The sequence below is a fragment of the Lepisma saccharinum genome, chromosome 3, assembly GCF_977018435.1.
Source record: "Lepisma saccharinum chromosome 3, izLepSacc3.1, whole genome shotgun sequence".
Classification (NCBI taxonomy): domain Eukaryota; kingdom Metazoa; phylum Arthropoda; class Insecta; order Zygentoma; family Lepismatidae; genus Lepisma; species Lepisma saccharinum.
This window is the reverse complement of record NC_139231.1, coordinates 112,215,218-112,236,819: the sequence shown is the minus strand read 5'-3', so window position 1 is coordinate 112,236,819 and position 21,602 is coordinate 112,215,218. Positions and strand designations below refer to the sequence as shown.

At 38.5% G+C, this 21,602-nt stretch overlaps 2 protein-coding genes across 2 annotated transcripts in view; one reads left to right on the top strand and one right to left on the bottom strand.

Moving 5' to 3' along the window:
* Positions 1–21,602, bottom strand: part of LOC145985647 (uncharacterized) — an 89,272-nt gene that overhangs the window by 44,574 nt on the left and 23,096 nt on the right. The window lies entirely within an intron of this gene.
* The window catches only part of RASSF8 (ras association domain-containing protein 8), a 59,038-nt gene continuing 54,966 nt past the window's right edge, over positions 17,531–21,602 (top strand). Inside the window, exon 1 of the mRNA XM_083119157.1 lies at positions 17,531–17,654. The gene's annotated coding sequence lies outside the window, so the exon portion shown is untranslated. The remainder of the gene's footprint in view (positions 17,655–21,602) is intronic.

Genomic DNA, 21,602 nt, shown 5'->3' with positions numbered 1-21,602 from the left:
GACTTGTCGATATCTCATGAAATATGACAGAAAAGAGCGGGATGATAGTCAAAGTAAAATTAAAAGGTTTCCACAAGATTTTCTTAGGTATACGAGAATTTACTCTGACTCCCGTGTGTTTCGCATGTGCATGCAAAGGTACGTATCGATATTTAGTTTCTTTTTCCCCAGTTACTCTTTGCACTTCATGTGCTGGAGGGTTGGACAACCCTGCGCATCTACAAAGTCAATAAATGTAGGAGTGGAATGACTTACTGTATAGGGAGGAATCTCATTAATGATGACGTCCCTTCTCCTTTTGCTATCAAAAAAGAAATATCTATGGACCGCAATATCTGCAGATTCTTCCTTTTTTAACAACTGGGGCATTTCATATCGGAAAATCTCAATCGTGTAACGTTTCGGAGCATCCTTTTCAATTCCAACAATTTCTTAACTTTTTATTATAATTTTCGTGCATGAACTTGTCAATGGGTTATTGCAGATCTCAAGGTTCGAAGTGCACCGCTTGGACAGACTATTTCAACTTCAAACGATTAGGTTCACTTCGTCAAATTTGTCAAAGGTTCATTCCATGTCAAATCAATCAATGGTCTGAACCTTGACCATTATCGTTGAATTTCCATGTAAGCTGTGCCTTCCAATTGTGTCTTTATACATTTTTTCTATGCCTATCTGTGCGTTTAGGTCCCCCGCTATTATCTTCGCATCGCTGGGTGGTACACTGCCTATTGTCTTTTCAAGTTTATCATAGAAACATCTTGTATTAGTTGTTCTTTTTCTTCCGTAAGTACATAGACATTTATAATGGTTGCATTAAAGAATTTAGTTCTCATTCTTATTTTACATATTCTCTCATCTATAGGTTTAAAATCAATTATGTTCTCGTTCATTCTTCTCTCTACTATGAAGGCCACCCCTGCTTTTTTATTTCCTTTCTTTTTACCACTACTGTATATAACATGTGTCTTTGTTTCCCATATGTTCTTATCTATCCATCTTGTTTCCTGTAGTGCAGCTATCTGTATGTTATATTTAATCAGTTGGTCCGTGACTATTTTCAGGGCCCCTGGTTTGAGAAGTGTTCTGATGTTCCATGTACCCATCTCAATGTCCATATCCTTTCGCCTTGGTCGTCTTACTTTGTGTCCATCCTTCCCAGGCTCTGATTGTGGTTTCGTAACTGTTGGAATTTTCCAGGGTTGAGGTGTCGGCACAGCGCCCAACCCCCCAACCTGGGGAACCAGGATTTTCTTTCACGGCTTACTCCCTTATCCTTTGAAGTTACCCTTCTCCACAAGGCAGTGGTTTCCCTTTTCTCCCAAGAGAGTGTGTTGCCGCTCTCGCCATCTCTGTCGTTCCGAAGGCCTTCTTCTCCGCCACGTTGAGGTCTTCACCGTAACCCTGGCAAGGGGCCCTTACAAGGTGCTACCATCCGGAGCCAGATGGACCAAGGTTTTTTAAAGAGGTATTACTCCTCTAGGTTCCTGCGCCTCCTCAGCCGTTGAGATGACCATCCATCTTCTTCGGCCTTTGGAACCTTTTGGTTTAGTTAAACTTTTCAATATCATACCGAAGTCTCGGACACTACGTCTCGGTCTCGTCCTTAGTCTCGTCTCGAAGGGACTGGCCTACTTTTCATCTGGATATTTACAAGGTCTCTGTCATTCCTAACGAAAAGTATGATACAAGAAGCAAAATAAAATAAACGTACTAAGAGAGATGGGAAAAGAAAAAGTAGGAAAGAGAAAATCGAAACTTAGAAAGGAAAGTATGAAGGAAAGAGTAAGAAAAAGTATAACAAATTAATAAAATAAATGGAGGAAGCAAAGAGAAACTATGATAGCGTATCATTTTCTCTAAGTCCAAATAGACGGGAGGTGAGGGTGAAAGTGAAACAACTCATCCATTCACTTTTTGATTGCGACATTTATGTCGAATGTGTGCATGGTTTACTCCAGCTTCGTCACAAACTTGGCTAATGCAAACTCCGTTCCCATGAAGTATTTCTTCCTTGTCTGCATTGGTCTAAGCTAAAATATCGCTTCACCTTCCATGTGCGTCATACATCTCCCATATTGTTCGCCACGAAGAACAAATCCATTCAGAAACATCTAACTTAGCTGGAAAAAAAATATCTTAAGCCAACGTTGAAATGCAGCAGATTCCATTATATACTTAGTGGATCTGCCTTCAGGTTAGAAACAAATATAATTGATCTTTTCATTCATTGCTTTCATGAGATAAACCATAAAGAAAAGTTTCGTATCGGTGCTCAACATACACACACAATACACAAACACACTGAAACGCCCGGGGCGGTAGAGGCAGAGAGCAGAACGTCTTGAATAGCTATTATAATCTTTTTACAAGAAGAAATTATTGGAACAATGCAAGATGATGGAAAATGCAAGAGAAGCAAACCAAACACTATCTGCTAAATATTCAATGCAGAAGTACCAAAAAAAAGAAAAGTCTGACTCACGTTTTCTTCTAAATAGCTCAAGTATTTACGTCACAAGAGCTTGCGCGTGTGTGTAAACAGTAGGTTAGAGGAATATTCCTTTTGCTTGTGGTGGAAACAACCATAAACTATCTTCAGGGATTCATGGAGATTAACCGAAGAAAAGATTGTCGATTTAAATGTTCTAAGAAACTAAGACAAGTGGTGTGGATGAAGAGAAGTTAACAAATGTTCTATGTGAATGCCACGAGTAACTCTGCACACAACAAACAGTTTACGTACACTTTGTGCACAAATAGATTAATCCAGACGGGATCTCCAGTTTAAAGTAGGATCCGAATCACTAAATTCGAACCGGACCTCCATTGATATTAAAGGACAATATGACTCAATTTCCGAAGATCATGAACAAGGACGGCAGGTGCTTGATAGCTTGTAACTAATAACGATTAATAAATACACAGAAGAAACTACTTGCATTTATATTAATACAAGCATAGCAAAATACAAGGTGGCGTAAATAAAACTATACCGAAAACAAAGGTAGTAATAACTTAGTTGTTATTCATCAGAATGTTTTGATTGTTGTTGTCTGGGACTTTCTCTTGTGTGCTAAGCGCGTTCATACTCCAGAGAACGTTGATGACTTTCATCCTCGGGTGTAACCGTCGCACCCCAACCCTCAAACTATTGAACTTCAAACTAAAATGCTTAGGTCCAATTGTCCATATGACACAACAACAGCTTGAGACTACGTTCCAAAACATGCTGAACATGTGCCTCCAGCCGGAGTGGGGCCTCTTCCAACAATTCCTCCAGAGAAGGGACTGTGTGACTGACACTCTTGTGACTGCGTTTGCCCAAACATGTAAATTACAGATGTACTTGCCCAAAACAACTAGCACTCTTGGTTTCGTTTGGGCCAGTTTCTACTTAGAGTTTAAGTGTCTCGCGGATATTGTTCGCACAGGGCCTCGCGTTTCATGAAGGCAGCCCTTTTTCCTATGATCACTTTGGATCTGCTTTGCCATATTCTGTTGTGTTCAACTGACGGGCTTTCGAGCGATGTGGTGGTCTCATTGCATCAGGAAACTCGTCAATATGCTGGTCAAGTTTGATGCGCAGAATGTACCGAAAAAAATACATCGAACGTGTGTACTTTTTTTCCATTATATGAATTTCTTGTACTCAGCTTTAGCAAACAGTAACAAATACTTAAAATATTGTTAGATATTTCTTGAGAATAAAACTATCAGGAGGGATAGAACCACCACCGCCGTCCTTATATCCGGCGCGAAGACCGCCTTTATGGCAGTGACCCTCTATTGCCTTATTTACCTACGAATGCACTCGCTGTCAAACAGCCAATTAGGCCTAATGCTTGAGCAAGAAGCGGCAACTTAAAAAATCCCCATACACAAAGCAGACAGCAAGGAAACTGGATTTTGTCAAAATAACCGTTCTGCGCTGTGAATGGATACCGGTTGCTGCAACGGCCGGAATATATCTTCCAGGCACGTATCTAGAAATACGAGGTGTGGCTAGAAAAATACCGGACTGTTGCTACAAAATCTTTTGTTGGTTATTTTGTACAATATGAACATTATCCCCTTCAAAGTACTCCCCTGCACTATCGATACACCACTCCATACGAATATTCCATTGCTGGAGACAGTGGTGGAAATCATTTTCCGAAACCATGTTCATGACCTCCGTCGCTTTCGTTTTCACACATTCTACGGTCTGAAATCTGGTTCCTTTCAGTGCTGATTTGACCTTTGGGAATAAAAAGTCGCACGGAGCGAGATCCGGCGAATAGGGTGAATGTTCTAACACTGGGATCCCATACTTGGCCAATAAAGCCTTGACTGACAAGGCCGTGTGGGCAGAAACATTGTCCTGATGAAGAATCCATGACTTGCTTTTCCACAAATCAGGCCGTCGTCTTCTTACTCGCTCACGAAGGGTCGTCAGCATCGTAATGAAATATTGTTGGCTGACAGTTTGACCTTCGCGTACATAATTCGAATCAAGTCACCGACATTTGCAATGTTTGATTCCGTTTTTGACGTGCGAGACCGTCCAGGACGCCTGTCGTTCGCAATCACTTCTCGTCTCTCTCTAAACCTTTGAAACCACTCAAATACTTGAGTGCGTGATAAACACACATCTCCGTACACTTCCTTCAACAAATCATAAGTTTCTGTGGCGGATTTTCCGAGTTTGATAAGAAACTTCAGATTGATACGCTCTTCCACTTTCACACTTAATTTCTTTTCCGATGGAGCACAGATGTACGGTTCACTTCGTCCACAAACTACAGAAGAACTGAGCCCCGTGCACCCTGGGCAATCACACAGCCAGTAGGCAAGATATCACGTTATACACCCAAGCACCGCTTATCCTTGACGCGCTTGCCGTTTGTCGACAGCAACATCAATCTGGTTTTTTTCTAGCCACACCTCGTATATTTTGGGTGTACGGTCCGAACCAAGTGAGTCAGAAATAAAAATATTAATAATATAAATGTTTAAATTAATAGGCTAATATAATTTATACGTCTATTGATAATATGTAAATGAATTAATATTATATTGTAATTGAAGACTAAAATTGGTAAACGCTGTAAGTGCCACAATAATTCAAACACCGTTTTCCACGTTAAACTGTGAAATGTGCCATGCTTTATACTGTGGTAAACGTGAAGTGTGGCTGGTAGCCCTCTAAGTAGTTCAAAAGGCGTGTAAAGAGGTCACTAGTGTGCACGTTCTTACGGGCTGATGTGCGGAACGATGCGATTTCCCAACACTTTCGCTTTTGGCACTTACAACGTTTACCACTTTTAGTCCTCAATTATTACATGAATAAGTAAAAAGACGGCATACGAATAGAGATATAACAACACGTATTCATTATCTACCTCTCGTGGGGTTAAGATCGCCAAAATGTGTATAAAAAACAACTGTCCTGGCAAGGAAATTAATGTAAAAACGATAAAGAATTAAATATTGGATAACTTAAAAGGATGTTAGATTCATTTCACGAAAAGTAAAGTTAATATTTTATGCGTATTATTAATATAGGTAGCAGTGGACATGAATGTTCTTTGGTACTGTCATTCGAACTCCACGATCCCAATTTAATTCTTCCGTTCCAGTAAGTACGGCGGAAATAAATAGCCCTCGATTATACAACAAATGTCCAACAAGTATATTATCATTATTTAATTTTGGTAATTGGTAATTCTTTCTGGAGTTCCGGATACCCTGAACACCCCGTGCTAAAGACGTCCTTGTTACCTTTCTCGCCCATGGCAGAAAGTTTAATTCGCCTACTGGAAGTGGGCCTCAACTATTGACGCGATACTGACGTTGAAGTAGAAGCAATGAACTCTTTCCTAAGACTTATAGTTCCGAAATTGCGGAAGTCTATTTCCGAGAAATGGAGATTTCCCAAACGAACATTTCTCCCCTCTCCCTCGAGAGACTTGTTGCTTTAAGGGCGGGCCAAAGTTGCCGGCAACTGGTGGAACAAACCCGACTGTCAATTTTATCACTGAAAAGTTGTTGGCTGGAAATTCAATCAGCTGGAGAAGCGCAAGTCGTGACTGGAATGATCAATAAGCCAAGCAAGGGTGCGGAAAAGAGGGGTAAAAGATTGATCAATGTTCCAACAGAAAGTATAAAGCTCCCTCTATACCTAGGTATTTTCAGTTTTCTCCATCCTTTGAGATTGGCTACAAGGGGAGGTTAAACCACGTCCATGGCTATAATTAACCGCAAAGTGAGGGGGAGGTTATTCGCGAGTTACAAAGTAATAAATAGCACGTGATTATCCAGAATTTTCCAACTGGGTGTAAGGTCGTTTTTAGCGGGGTTGCAAATGTACATTTATTGCCAAAATGACCTTCAATTGGACTTCTGTGAAAATATTTAAGTGGTGTTGATAAAAATTTGGGAAGTGCTGGGAGTGTGCTTACTGATTGATAGTTCATTTCATGCTCAAATAGGTCAATCTGGACTGAAGGTACAGTTTGAGGTGGGATCCGAACCACTGTGAAATTTACATGCACCGGAGTTCAAATTTTTACATTGTTGTTACATTAGGCATCTTACTTTCGATTCTATTAGCAATTATGCGATTCTGTTAGGCTCGTCGTGCTTCTCTGTGCTCACATTTCATCCGGTTTTAGCAGAGCTTTAACTTTGCCGGGTTCGACGTCAAATAAGAACAGCGCTACTGTTGGAAACTACAAATAGCCACGGTAACGGTTGCGATTTCCATATAGGTTTTGTAAATACGTGACCCGGTTCCTCTTTATAGCAAGGCGACGCTTGTTGGAATTCGAAAACTACGTATTATTTTCACTTACTCTAATGTATGATATACCTGAATTAATGAATTTGTATTTTTTATTAGCATTATGATTCTCAATATACTATATAGGCTACAATCAAATTTGCTTTATTTCACAAGTGTTTTTACATGATATGACCAATTTAAAATTTCATTTATAGAATAAAAAAAAGTATCTCTCTCGCTAATGTTGTATAAGATTAGCACGTTTCACCGTTTTCTGTTCATTCAAGACCAAACTATTGCACCTAAATCAAGTTTCCATTCTTGTCTCGGTGTTTCCCCTTAACTTGTTTGTGTGACTTCCTTTCAGTATCACACTAGTATCGTCTGCATACAACAAAAGTTGGTTATATACCAACTCGATTTAATGTCACTTTTAAAATGGCTTGCCCATGGCAGTTGTCCCTGCTCGCCCGGCTCTGCATCCGCCCCTGAGCACGGTTGTCTCCTCGTCAACTGTTTAGTCGACAGTATTTCCTAGCCATTGCACTGTCTTTAACTCAGTGCTCGATGTAAGGGGTGTGTGGAGAAAAGCATGTTAAACAAAGGAGTATCCCTCAGTTCGAGCAAACATCCACCTAACAATTTCCACTTCAAGAGCTGCCTTGACAATATATACCAACGTTGAATCTTCGCTCTTCAGCAATGTTACATCTTCCACCAAATTACCAATCATCTTAAACGGTGAAGTTAAAAAGAAGAAACATTGTTTTCTTGCTCACTGCCTGTTATATTTCCCATCTTCTTCCTTTCAGATTTAATTTGCTTTACTGGAAAATGAACATCGGAGAGGGGGAGATGGGGAGCAATTATCGAAATAAATCCATTTCTTGACTCTTCTTCCCAGCGGAAAACCCACTTAAGCCTGTTGTGATGGGATCCCTTGTGCGGCACTGAACGAAACGTTGACAGAATTAGGCGAAAAGACCTGCTCTTTGATGTGCGTGTAATGAACCATGCGCTTTCTTTGCCTCTAGCAGACGATGTAACATCAATTAATCATCTTCTTTGTCTTGGTTCCGCCGCCTAACTTCCAGGCCACATTCGACGTCAATTGAGGCAAACGCTTTGCTCGTCACGTGTGGGCAAAAGTTTGTGTTGTGGGATCCGACAGGAAAACAATCGCGTTCATGATTGAAGTGTTTACGGCGGGCGTCGCCGTTAATGTGTACTTAAAACTTGGTCTTTGAGACGTAGTGACGTCATACATTCTTTCAGTTGCAGTGATCATGGGCATCGGGAGGGGAGTCGAACCGATCCGTCGCCCCCCCTTTGGAAATTGTTTATTCTTCATTTACAAACATTCAAGTTTTATAAAACCAGGAATCTTGCCATTTTAATAGTTAATAACAAAAATAAAGTTCAGTTTAACCAAAGTTAAAAACGTGTTAGATCGAGAAAATTTAGTGTAAAATACAAGAACCAGATTATGTTTTCATACTTTACTATTTAATCAAATGAATAAATGGTTCCACCGTTTTCAAAATTCCAAAAATGAGATTTTTTTGTGAGAAACCACCCACACAACATGAACCTGATTAGTTAAATTTAGCCCTAACTTTTAAAACTGCTTCTTGAACGAGATGTGTGAAAGTTAAAGAACGAAATAGAAAAACTATGAATTTCAGTACGCTAACTACTATATGAAATGTAGAACGACTGTGTTAGATTTTCATTCATTTCGAGTAATAATAATTTAGAATAAAATGGGTTTAATTTATTAGTTGGTAATAGTTATTATTATTATTTCTACTATTCAAGTTTTATCGTCGCCCTGAATCCCCTTACAAAAATTTCTGGCGACGTCCATGGTAGTGAATTTCAAATTTACCGCTGGAAACGCTCTTGGCGTTAAGCCCTTATTGCGTAAAATGGACTTCGGCGTTTAAGGGTTAAAACAAACCCAAGAAACATGAACTTTGAAATGGACATTTCCACTTAAATTTTTTATCTCATTTTTAAATCTATAAAATGGCTGCACATTCACGAGATGCACCGATTCCATCACCGCAATTCAACGCACCGATTATAAAGTAAAAGTGAGACTTCAGAAGTTGCTAATCTCACATCTCGCATTGCGCTCAAAACAAGCTTGCGCCATGTTTCTACGTCAGATATTTGTACGGATGACCCTTATCGTCTGCACTTATGCGTTCGGCAATGGGAAACTGAATGAAAAATAATATATTTGCAAAATATTCTGGAAAAAATAAAATAAAAACTTTAAGCAAATAAATAGTCCGAGATGCGTGTTAGGTAGATGAGGAAACATTGAAACTGGTCTACCTTAATACAGAGCAACGTGTATAGTAATTGACATTTTTCTTATTCTATATTTTTTTGCTGTCACTCTTGGATAATCGCAGGAATGCTAACATTAAACGAATAAAGTGACTCACAAAGAAACACCCATTCATAGCTCTACACTCTAACCCGGAACATTTGGTAGAGGGATGGTGAGTCACCACTCAATGCACTACTGTCGTTATTAATACACTTTATGTGTGTTACATATAAGTTTTAAAAAGTTTACATATATCTGGGAATATACATATAAACCTAAAGTACACTGATTAAAAACGTACCTATTTTTCGGTACATTTTGTGTAGTGTCTTTGATTCTTGTTTTAGTCCACTTTAAGTACAGATAATCTAATCGGGTTAAAGTGGAGCTCGAATCACTATGTGCCACCACCGGGTATCGAACTGAGAATCCCTTGATTACAAGGCGACGACATTACCACTACGCCATTGGGGAAGGCTTGTGAAGTGTCACATCATATATTTTTTTATCTTAATCGCCAACGACGTCGATGGTTCATTCTGTCAAAAGAGCACCAAACAGCTGCAGACACTTTGCTGGAGTCGAGTAGAAAGTGCGTAAACAGCTACTCGCCATAGAAGGGTCGAGTCGGGCAGACAGGTAAGTAACTCTCCCGCTCACTCGACCAATGTAATAGCTACTGTCCTCAGAAAGCGTTTACATTGACCGAGTGGTGTGTCGAGTTTACGCGCGAGTGAAAATATCGATGGGAGAGGATGATACGTTCAAGACCTGTATTATTATACTATTATTATATTTATTAATAACTCAATAATACTCAGCGGTGAACGATGAGACTCGGTGAAGTACACAGACTCCTCTCAGGTACAGGGATAGTGTTAGGCAAAGACAATATTCACAGCACAGAGAAATAAAACCACATTACTGCAGTATGTATAAACTGAAAGGTTTCATTCTTTATTTATTGCAATTTTAATGCAAATATACCGGAGACGAAGGCGAGGATTTCGCTTTGTCGATGAATTGACTCAACTAAAACGCATAAACTCAATGCGTGGCTATCGGCATGCCTATGATCACATAGACCTAGCTTGCGCCCCGAACTACCACACCAAGAGATATGCAATAATAACTGAGCCAATATTTGCTCTTTAGCCTTTTGTTTCCAAATTAATCCTTAGGCTAACTTTATTATTTAAAGTAGAATGGTTGCAGTATTGTGCATAGCATCAATGCATGGCTATCGGCGTACCTATGATCACATAGGCCTAGCTTGCGCCCCGAACTACCACACCAAGATGTATGCACAACACCGAGGAGTTCCTTTTAAGTTTAAAAGCTTCGTCGATCCGTGGCGAACGTGTGTTATTTCTTACGCGATATCCTCGCTTTTATACTATTTTCGAGAACACAGATTCAAGTAGAGATGAATCACTCACTATTTGCAAAAAGATTCTACCAACAAAACTGACATCTATGCATGTTTAGAAATACAAATTCGTTTAGTGCACTCTCTCAAACAAAGATACATTAAATTACCCATAATGTAGCATAAAATACAATAAACAAAAGATATACATTACAAACAAGGTGCATTATTACATATAATAACAAAGAAATTAAGCTTTCTTTCACAAAAATAAATATATTAGTGACATATTTTCTACATTTCTAAAAATGTGGATCATATCATCTGCCCCTTCCTTTCGAAAACTAAGTTTCAGGAAGGAAGTCATCTACCTGGAGGAAATTTAGTTTTAAAGTACAAACTCTTTCTTTTTATCCTCCGAAATACGCACCAGTTTTAGGTTATCCAAGTTAACCTTACCATATAATTCTTTAGTCCTTGGAATTAGCAATGTCACAACATTATTTTCCACTTTGAAGTAAAATTCAACCCTTACTGAAATGAACCAAATAAATATACGATACATATGTTACAAATTGTCAGAAGTGACATACATGAAGCACGTTAAAATTATGACAATCATATTGTTAAAGCAAATATGATATAATGTAAAGAAAACATTAAAAAACAAAATCGTTGATGCACAACAAAGAAAAAAAATGAAAGCAATTTATGAGTGATCAGAGGAAATAAATGTTTGGTCGAATCCTGTTTCATCTCTCCATTTGTAGATTACGTTGACATTTTTTTTTTGTAGAGTTGAGTGTTCTTGTAATTCAAACGTCCTCAATGAAATGATTACATTCCGATGGCCTAGTTTTTTCATGACGTCCGCTAGATTTCTAGACATTGTGACAAAACCCGAAGTGTTCCAAACTCCCTTCTCAGGAACAAACAAGGACAACAATAATTTGCCGCTGGAAGAGAATCCAGTTAATCATTTTACAGAGTTGTAGTAACTTGTTTGAAAATGCCTTGTGTATGATTTCGTTTTAGTCTTTAATCCAGGTAGGGTAGGTATTGGTTTGCTGTCTTTTCTGTAACGTTCAATGAACTAAAAGCTTTCGTCTTCATCTTCAGCCGGTCCATCATACAACATTCGCAACCCAACGCTCGCAACATTCGCTCTTGTCCTGCCGCTGCGTGCGTCTTGGCTCGGGTACAGCCATTACCTTCTCAATATGAAAGCCTGATGGCTTGCTCCGGTCACGTGACTAAACGTCATCAACTGGAGGCGAGATAGCTGCCATGTTTGATTTGCTTCTTCGGAATCAATGTTGGACCTTTTTAGTGAATATGGAATTGTAATGCAAATTTAAGAACTGTAATCGAGTTTACATGACTTGTAAATATGCTTAAATGTGGAAGAGGTATGGTGTATAAGTCTTGCGTACTGAATTGCAGAGGCAATTACAATGAAAAAGGTAAGAGTAACATTCACATTTCTTCAAGATGTTGTTAAAAATTAGAAAATTTTAGGGCAATTCCATGTGATTCAGTCACTACGAAAATATACAAGTAACAAATGTATTATACTAAAAAATAAATAATAGTAATAGTTCATGATGTAAACATTTCATGTGTCCGAAATAGGCATCAAATATACTCGTAAATGTGGACAACATGTCAACATTTTTTTTAGAATTATCAAATAATTTACCCTGAATTACAAACGTTGGTTAATATTACTTCTACCAAAGCAATTTGTTAGTGTAAATTTTATGCAAGCATTCGATAAATTATTCATATTATTTACACAAATTTTCAGTTTCAAAATGTGCTTAATGAAAGAAAGCTATACAACGGGGCAAAGTTGATGCATGTGTACATTTATTCTTATTTTATCCCGCTTTATGCTTCTTTATGCTAATCGGAGGCTAATGGAAGATATGTTGTACATTCAAATACAAAGGTGCGATGTGTAACAAGAACTTCGATGAAATATTCGTGTGTAAAACTATCCAAGAATATATTACTTATGTTTCAAATACAAATGTTTTCACACATAATCATTTTGTTACCTAGCTATGTTAATATGAACTACAAATGTATTAAATTTTTAAAACTGTTTCATATGAACTGCTTTTTATTTTTTGTCTTTGTGAAGCTTCAATGTTCGTAACTTTGATTATTAAATCAGTGATAATATTTATTGTTTCATAATTTATTAACATTTTTCACGATTTTTCTAACGGAATGTAAAAAACAGTGTAAGGAAATATTCCAAATGTTTATTTCCCAAGTGAACGTTAAAATGGAAATATTCATCTGCTTTTTTTCTCAATGAAACTCTTAAGTTATAGTCACAAATCTTACTAACGACAATGAAAAGATTCAATTTGTTTATTATCTTTCGTTCAATAAAGTCAATAGGATCGAAATTACAATGTGACAAATTATTTACGTTTAGTCTTTATACACAGAAATGTAACATTGCCCTTGTACCAATTTCTTTCGCTTTTGCTGCAAGAATATAGGAATTAAGGTTTTGTATTGAGATTGTATAGCTACACAGAATATCTGCATTATCTGGTTGATTAATTTTGGGTAAACTTAAAGACAATTTAATTGATTAGGTAACTTGGAAAGTTTACGATCAACCTAACATGTTTTTTATTTAATCAATTGATTTTACATACAAAAGTTCATACAAAAGCGGTTACGAGTTTTACTGTAGCTGACCAATATTCCCGATAATATTTTTCAAAGATATACAATGTTTAAATATTTCCGACAGGAAGTTTCTAACGGCTTTCAACTCTTTCTTTGTGCTATGGTAGGAATTTTTGTGGTGGCCATAGTGACTTCCTGAATGAAAATTTTGGTGTAAATATTCAATATTATACATTTTTCTTCTAACTATATTCGTCGGGAGGGTAAATGTCAAAATTTAACTTCATAAGAGAAATAAATATACCTTAATTATCTACGGTAAAATTACGTCAAAGAGTTTACAGCGTTAAGACGATCGCCTCCAGATGATGACGTCTTGACTGAGCGCTGTGGCCTGAACCTCAAGATGGTCTTGGTACAGCGCCTTGAATAACGTAGTGTGGAAAACGACCCAAGAAACTGGTTCCCCAGACGGATGAGAAACATAGATGGCAGTGCCATCAATCTCGGTGCTAATTTTCTTATGAAAGTAATGCGGCATTCTTAGTTTTTGGAATATATTATGTAGATTTGTTTGTCTTGAAAGGCGGTACGTGAATTGATGGAAACAGTTATATTTGTGGAGTGATTTGCAGTCACGAAATGACATTAATTTGGAAAGAAAAGTAAAATAAAATTAATAAATAAATAGTATGCGTAACACAAGAAGAAACATCGCAAAGTGATGGTGTTGGATTGTGTACTAGAGTTTTATTTTTCTATGTTATTAGAATATAAATAGTACCCTGAGAGATATTTCATACCGAGGCGACACACTACAAGTGTCGCTTGGAAGCGAGCAGTCCGTAATCAATGCAGCCTTTCGAACCGTAGGGACACAAGCTCTGACTGCACCGTTTCCTCAAGGAGATTTTACACCAAAGCGACACGCGACAAACGATACGAGGATTTCACACCAAAGCGACATGGGTCCTTCGGTCCAAGGCAACTTTCACACCGAAGCGACACATGTTGCTTGGAAACGAGCCAATCAAGAGCAACATTTCACATCGTAGCGGCATGACGGGAAGCACAGGCCAGCGTTCGGTTGGTGAAATCCTCAAGCGATAAGTGTCGCGTGCCCCTTGTCGCTTTGGTGCTCAATCTCCCTAAAGCAAGACACTCATTGCATCGCGTATGCGCGAACAAGAAACCACGGCAACATGTTGCAAGCTATTGAGGAAATGGCCCAGTTTGAGCGACGCACAAGCGACAAAGCGACACGTGTGGCTTATCGTGTCGCCTAGATCTATTGTTGTAATGTGCAGTTTTTCGTGTCGCCTATCTGTTGTTCGCACAATTAGCAGCGAACGCTTGCCAATAGACTGAAGCCACCATGTCGCTTGTCACTTAGTTGGGAACTCTCCTTGTAGCGCGTCGCTTCGGTCTGAGCACCCTTCCTTTAAGGAGCTTTCCGACCGAAGTAACAAGTAGCACGCGAATACGCCATATGAACGTGTCGTTTGCTGTTTTGACCCTCATGTGCAATGAATGCTATTTTACAGTCTTGAAGTGTGTGCCACTAGTGTGCCAGTGTGAACATCCCTGTCGCTTGTCCCATTGGTTTGAAAGTTTCCTTACACTCATGTCGATGGCACTAAGAAAGTTTTGTGGGGTTCCCCTTGTCGTTTCATGGAATCATCATTATCATCATCGCCGCGATTAGTTTAAAGCGGAAGAAAAGAGACAGTAGATATCCAAAATACAAATGCTTCAGTGTGTATATCTTTAAAAGAAATGATGATGATGGTAATAATAATGAACCTAATTGATACACAAAAATTTAGTTGCCAGCATTTCACGCGTATTTTTTCTCCCGTATTATTAACGAAAGTATGACGATAACAGGACGTGGTCGACTGTCTAGAATGTTCATTAATATCTTCGCGACCACTGTACCAAATATCATAGTAATTATCACATTCATAGAAATGCTTCATGTAAAAGAATCAGATGTTGCAGAGAAAACTCCATTTACTTCCATTATAAGCAGTCGAACACGAAGCACCGGGGTCAACACCAGCGTCTCTAGCGGATCATTTTCGAGTGGAACCAGCCAGAGCGCGCAGAACTGAGCCGTTCTCCACACTACGTTATTCAAGGCGCTATAACTCGGGACTGGACTGGTGGAACAGGCGGATGCGAGCTGTTCCCTCGGAGCTATTTCGCAGCGTTTAGCCAAAGCATTTAGCAGACGCTTAGACTGTAGAAGATTTTTCCAGTTCGTTATGAATGACAGACGCAATTTTGCAATGAAATTAGGAAAATATGGACTTACTACACTCAAAACTATCACTACGACGCAATTAAACTTTAGCACATAGCAAAAATTCGAAGGAAAAGGAATTCGCTATGTCTCTCGCAGTCGCAGGGAACAGCTAGAGAGTTCAGCTACCGTGGTGAGGATCGGTTACCTTCGCGCGTGGTCGGAAATACTCGGCATCAGGCCGTAGAGGGATGAACGACGAGGGTAGGTGAAGTAAACAAACGCCCAGTGACGTGAAAGTTTTTCTTCGGCGTTACTTTTGGAAATGTTGATTTCGGGAGAAAGAAGTGTTCTTATTATGTTAATATTGATAATTTAATGGGCGATAAGTAGGAGGGAACAGCCAGTTCCCTCTGTTCCATGGAGGGACCGCCACTGACAGCAGATATTTTTTTGCTCACAACTATGGTGAAGGATAAATTCACAGAGCATGAACAACAGCTATTACATTCGTTCATCTTGTTTATAAGAAGTCTAAATAGCGACAATTATTTAGAATATTCTCTTCTCTAGACTTTAGAAAGTCCATTCATAGGGGAGCTTCTTTATCTGTGCCTTCGCTGAACCTGTTGCGACTTGCGACCCCCCGTTTAGACAGAAACCTGTAGCTTTGACACGTCATAATGCAAATTCCGTCAGTATCTGCGCCAAAGGTCGATATAGAACGAATTGGAGTTTTATTGTTTCGACCCGGGGGTGGAATGTAGGCTAGGCACTATGATTGAATACTGCCATTTTCTCTTGTGTGATATAAATATCGGTATCATCAAAAGTAGTATGGAGTGTGTAGTAAGTAAGGGATGATTTCAGTAGCAGTCAGTTGACACTTCAAGCGATATTTTAAGAGATATAGAAAAAATGTAGTATTTGTATGATGTTTCTAAAATGACTCCCTGCTCCCCCCTTCACACACACACACACATAATTTACCTTCATTTAATACTGTCAAACCTTTGAAAAATGGACTTAATTTACAAAGCCCCCTGATAACCTGTGCGCCCCCCCCCCCTGGAGATCAATTCTAGCTACGGGCCTGACTGGCTCCAGTACTCTCCCCAGTTATTTACACGGGGAGAGTAGCTTGCTTCACCCTACTCGCTCCAGCTACTCTCCCGTCTACTCGACCAATGTAAACCAGCAGAAAACTGTTTTTTTGTAATACATTCGAATTACATCTTTCAGGCGGATGTCAAGATGGTCCCCGTCTTCGGGTGGCCTTGCTGTAAAAGAGAGAATTGCTTCAGCAGTTTTGCGCCGTCAATGGAGACGTACAGATTATACAGAGGACTTAGAAGAAAATTTTTGGGGAAGCTTTTTCATGGCGGACAGAAACTTTTTCCTCCGCACTGGGTACAGTCTTGACGGAAGTGACGTCACCTAGTGCAGTTCGAAAGCGCCAAGCAAACGAGTGTACAAGACCAGAGGACGCAGCACACGAGCGGTGCACACTTGCGATCTGTGCTTGCTTTTCATTTGTTAAAAAAAATGGACGTCTGAAGTCAATCAGCTGGTAGTTGTAGTTCTTCCATTGTGTGGAAATGTAAGTAAACAAGTTTTTAAAATACTATGTAATTTTATTTATTGGTTTTATTCATATATGCGTGGTTTCTTTCTTCTATAGTGAGAAGGTGTTTAAAAGTGAGAAAACAATTTCTTTTCCCGCGATCGTAAACCATGTTGCGGAATGTGTGAAAATTAATTTGAAAGAGCAAATTTATTTTATATTTCTATAATTAATAACGTGCTGTGTTATATAAACTGCACGCCGAGTCATGTGTGTGTTGTTCACGGAAAACAAGAGTGGCACATACAGTCGATGTTTGATAATTTTAGTTTCGAAGCAACTTTTGTTGCATTCCTCACTTGTGTTGGCGCTGCAGTCGAAGTGCAGTTCGAAAGCTTTCCGCTTCCAGGCTTCAAGACCGCACTGCGAGTATGCTCTCGAAGTATGCTCGCTTCAAGTATGGTCTTGCAGCTTTCGGACACAGCCTCTATCTCTTTGGTTCATCGATATGAAATATCGATAGTTACTGTCGGTCGCACGATGTTGCATACGATATTCGACTGTCGTGGCTAGGCGACACTAGTGCCACCTAGTATGACCTTTGGATTTGTATGGAACGAAGTTCTGTGTGTGTGTTTGTGTGAGCATTACTTGTTCGTAGTTTTGTTTCTTTAAAGAGAACAATGCAGGTTAACAAGAAATGAGAAACAAGATGCCGTAAGTATTACATTTTATATGTAACCAAAATTCATGCATTTCGTTCGTAAGTTGATTGGTTCTTTTTCTTAAAGTAGGTCCTTAGGAATTTGAGACCCCGCTAGGCGAGTTCAAATCCCTCTGTAATTGTGACAGGTTTAAAAATTCCAAATCATGAAGAAAATATATTTAGTTATCAATGTACTTCCATCGTAACTTCAAATAAATTTCACTGGATGTGGAAGCAGATTAATTACGAAGTTAATTTTATAACCTTTAGTTATGTGATTACTTCATAATGTTGTTGTGTTTACTTCATATTGTTATTGTTATTGAATATTCTCTTTCGACGACGAAGCTAAAAAGGAAAATGCATTTGTAAGTACATACTTGCTACTGGATATTTTAATCTTTAAATTAAGGCCAGTACTATCTTCACGATGCCAACCCAATTTTAGGGAACGGTTTAAGATGACCGGACCCCTCTCCGATTTTCTTCATATTTGGCATACTCACTAATTGAGGTTTCCTAATCACGAATCTGAAGTTAAAAGTTGTCGGAAACTTCTAGAAATTGCAAAATAAGCGAAAATAAGGCGTTGGTTTTCGGAATGGAAACCGTCGTTTTTCGCGAAATTTTTTGTTTCACAAGGAAATATATATATTCCTGATACTACCACAACACCAAATTTTAACAATGTTTGCCTAACCTAACCACACGTCAATGGTTCGCAATTATTTTGCAATTTCTAGATCTTGATACTACCACGACATGAAATTTTAACTATGTTTGCCTAACCGAAACTAACCTAACCACACGTCAATGGTTTGCAATTATTTTGCAATTTCTAGACGTTTCCGACAAATTTTAACTTCAGATTCGTCATTAACAGGAATCAATTAGTAAGTATGCCAAATATGAATAAAATCGGGTAACACTTTACTATACCGGAGACGGATTTCTTCAAATTTACAGGAGAAAGTACTTACGCAAATCATTTTCTGTAGCCTTGTTGATGTTCGGGAATGTAGTTTTGATCCATTTTAATGCGAATGCATGTGGTTTTCTACGAAAATCTATTTCCGACGTGCTATTGCTGCTGCTGCCATTTGCTTTCTGCACGAGAGCACAATACGCTCTCGTATTGTCCATATATGTTAAATTGAACGAAAGGAGTGCTAATGGAACCTAACCCAACAGGCCTAACCTAACCTAGTAGGCATACCTCGTCCCCGTGATGGTTCGTGGGGCTATCGTGAATTTTTGGGCTAATGTCAATGGTTTTTGGGGCTACCCGTGGATGGTTTGTGGGAAATAAGGAACAACAGTAAGTACTCGTTAATGTATGAAATAGACATTATATTCGTTAGAAATTCATTATTTCTCCTAAATAAATGTTCCGCAATGCAGAATAGTACGTTAGCAATGTAAAAAATTGCGAAATAAATCATTGATAGGTGTCTCCGGTATAGTAAAGTAGTACCGAAAATCGGAGAGGGGTCTGGTCATCTTAAGTCATACCAATTTTAGTTGGAACATGTGCACTTTGCACATTGACATGTAACTGTCGAAGATCGAGTATACTCCATCGGAGAATATGGTCCTCCTTTTTGTAAAAGAAAGCAAATAATCCATGTTTGTGAAATCTCTTAACATCTAACATCCAATTTGCTTTATTTGTCTTTGTGTGTGTGTCTGAAATGGCCTATAAAAAGAACTAAAATACTACCAGTATCTCATTTAAACAGCCTAACTTGATGATGACAGATAAATTCTAAAGGTGCCCTAAATGCATAGTCTGAGAAAACATTTTGTTTTTAATTACTTGGTTACAGGACTAAAATCAAGTTTGTACAGTGTATGTTTAATTGGTATCCTGAGTCACTAGACCCTCCTCTTGCAACAAACAAAAATATGCACTTTCTAAAAAGTCCTAGATTTCAAACGTTTGTGGAAGCACTTTACCAAACTGCAATGTAATTCACTGTCAGGTGTAAAAACATACTATGTGCATGTGAAGGGGAAAATGATGGCTACAGGGTCTATTTTCAAGTTCATCGGTAAACTTAAATTTTCATTACAGCAATTTCTATTTTCTAATGCAACTATAAATACACAACAGAGGACAGTAAATCTACTGATTATCAGATTCAAATGCAAGTTTGAGTCCAAGATGACGACTATCCTTGTGGTGATGGTTTGTGGTTTATGAAAATTTCTGATATTGATTTATCGGTTGCTGTTAATGGTGTCTAAGAATTGATTATAACAGTAATCAGATTCATTCTCGAACTAGTGTGATATCTTGCGAGAATGTTGTGACTTGCTACGCTTGTTTTTAAGATTTATTGTAAACAAAATCTGCACAGATGCTTTTTTTATTATCTAAAAAAGAGGACATGTGATGAAAAGAGGATGGATGTGTGGTAACTATACTGAACGCAACTCCAACTGATGGCTGGGAAACAGCGAATGAGAGATCAGTTGAATTTTCTTCGACTGAGATTGGACATTTTCGAGTCACAAGGTACCGAACATTGTTCGCGGGACGAAACAAACGAGCGTTGAGTCCACCACATGTTGCCAAACGTACCGTACAGTGAGAAAGAGTCTTCTCAGGCAACGGTATTGTCAGCACCAGAAATCATCTGGGGTCAATGGTACAACTGCACAAGTGATCCTGAAGGATGAAGTTTCCGGAAGGACAACCCACAGGTCGGAATGCAGGCGGACATACAGTCGTACAAAAAACTGGCAAAAACAGAAGTACGCTTGTAACGTTGCTTCGGGAGAGTGATGTGATCCCTTCAGCTTTTACTTTGTAACTGAGTTTGTTGATACCCATCGGACCACACACCCCCAAAAATGATGGGGGGACAGGATGCGCCAGAAATAGCCATCAAGGTCAACTGCCAGTTGGAGTTGGGTTCAGTATAAAGTTGGAAGTGGTCGGGAAAAAAATTGAAAAAGAAAAACGGTCTTTTTCCGCAGCTTTCTTGGCTGTTTTTTTCAGCTTTTTACCCCAAAGTGTTTCAAATCAATGAAAATACATTACTTGGGTGCATTTCTCTTGTTTCACAGCTTTCATTTATCTCTCTACTGTAAGAAAACACCCATATCTAAATTTAAAGTGCAACTTTCAATATGGAATTCATAGCTAGAGAAAGCAGTTTGCAAAAATGACTGCTTTTTTTAATTAATTTTTTTCCCAGGAAATTTCAGTGGGTTTTTAAATATATGTACATATTATATATCATATAACATAACTTGAGTAGTGTTGGACGTATATTTTGTGAATATAATGTAAAAGTATAGTATAATTTTCAATGTTTGATTTTGTATTTGAATTATTGTTTTAAGTCCACGTTATGCATAGATAGGATCATCGGGACTGGACCTACAGTTTAAGGTGGGATCCAAGCCACTGCATAATGTGCCTGTACCGGGTATTGAACCTGGAACTCCTTGATTCAAGGTCACAACGTTACCACTACACCATGGGGGAGGCATTTTTGAATGTTAGAATTTGCCTATAAAGCAAAAGAAAAAGCAGAAATCTTGCTACATCTTTTAACACAATCAAATGTATCCTTGATGATACAGTTTCTTCTTGGAACTATGACTATGAACGAAAATCTAATATCAAACTCCTTGACATTTGTATTAGCATAAAATATTTGTATTCGGGCTTTCAAGTGTTTTACGTATAATATTACTTAATGGCCAATAAACTTGTTCATGGAACAAGATGTGGTGTATTTTGGCCACCTAGTGTAGTAGTTCTCAACTGTTGTGATACCACAGCAAGGTAAATTCAGTTTATAAAAGCCAATGCCCTGCTCAAAAAATTTGCTTGAAATTAAGTATTAATAAATAATGGAACATGGTATGTGCCTAGGCTTGTTAACAAATATAAAATTGGGTTTAAAATAGTTGGCAATCATTTGATCTAATGATCAATTTATACC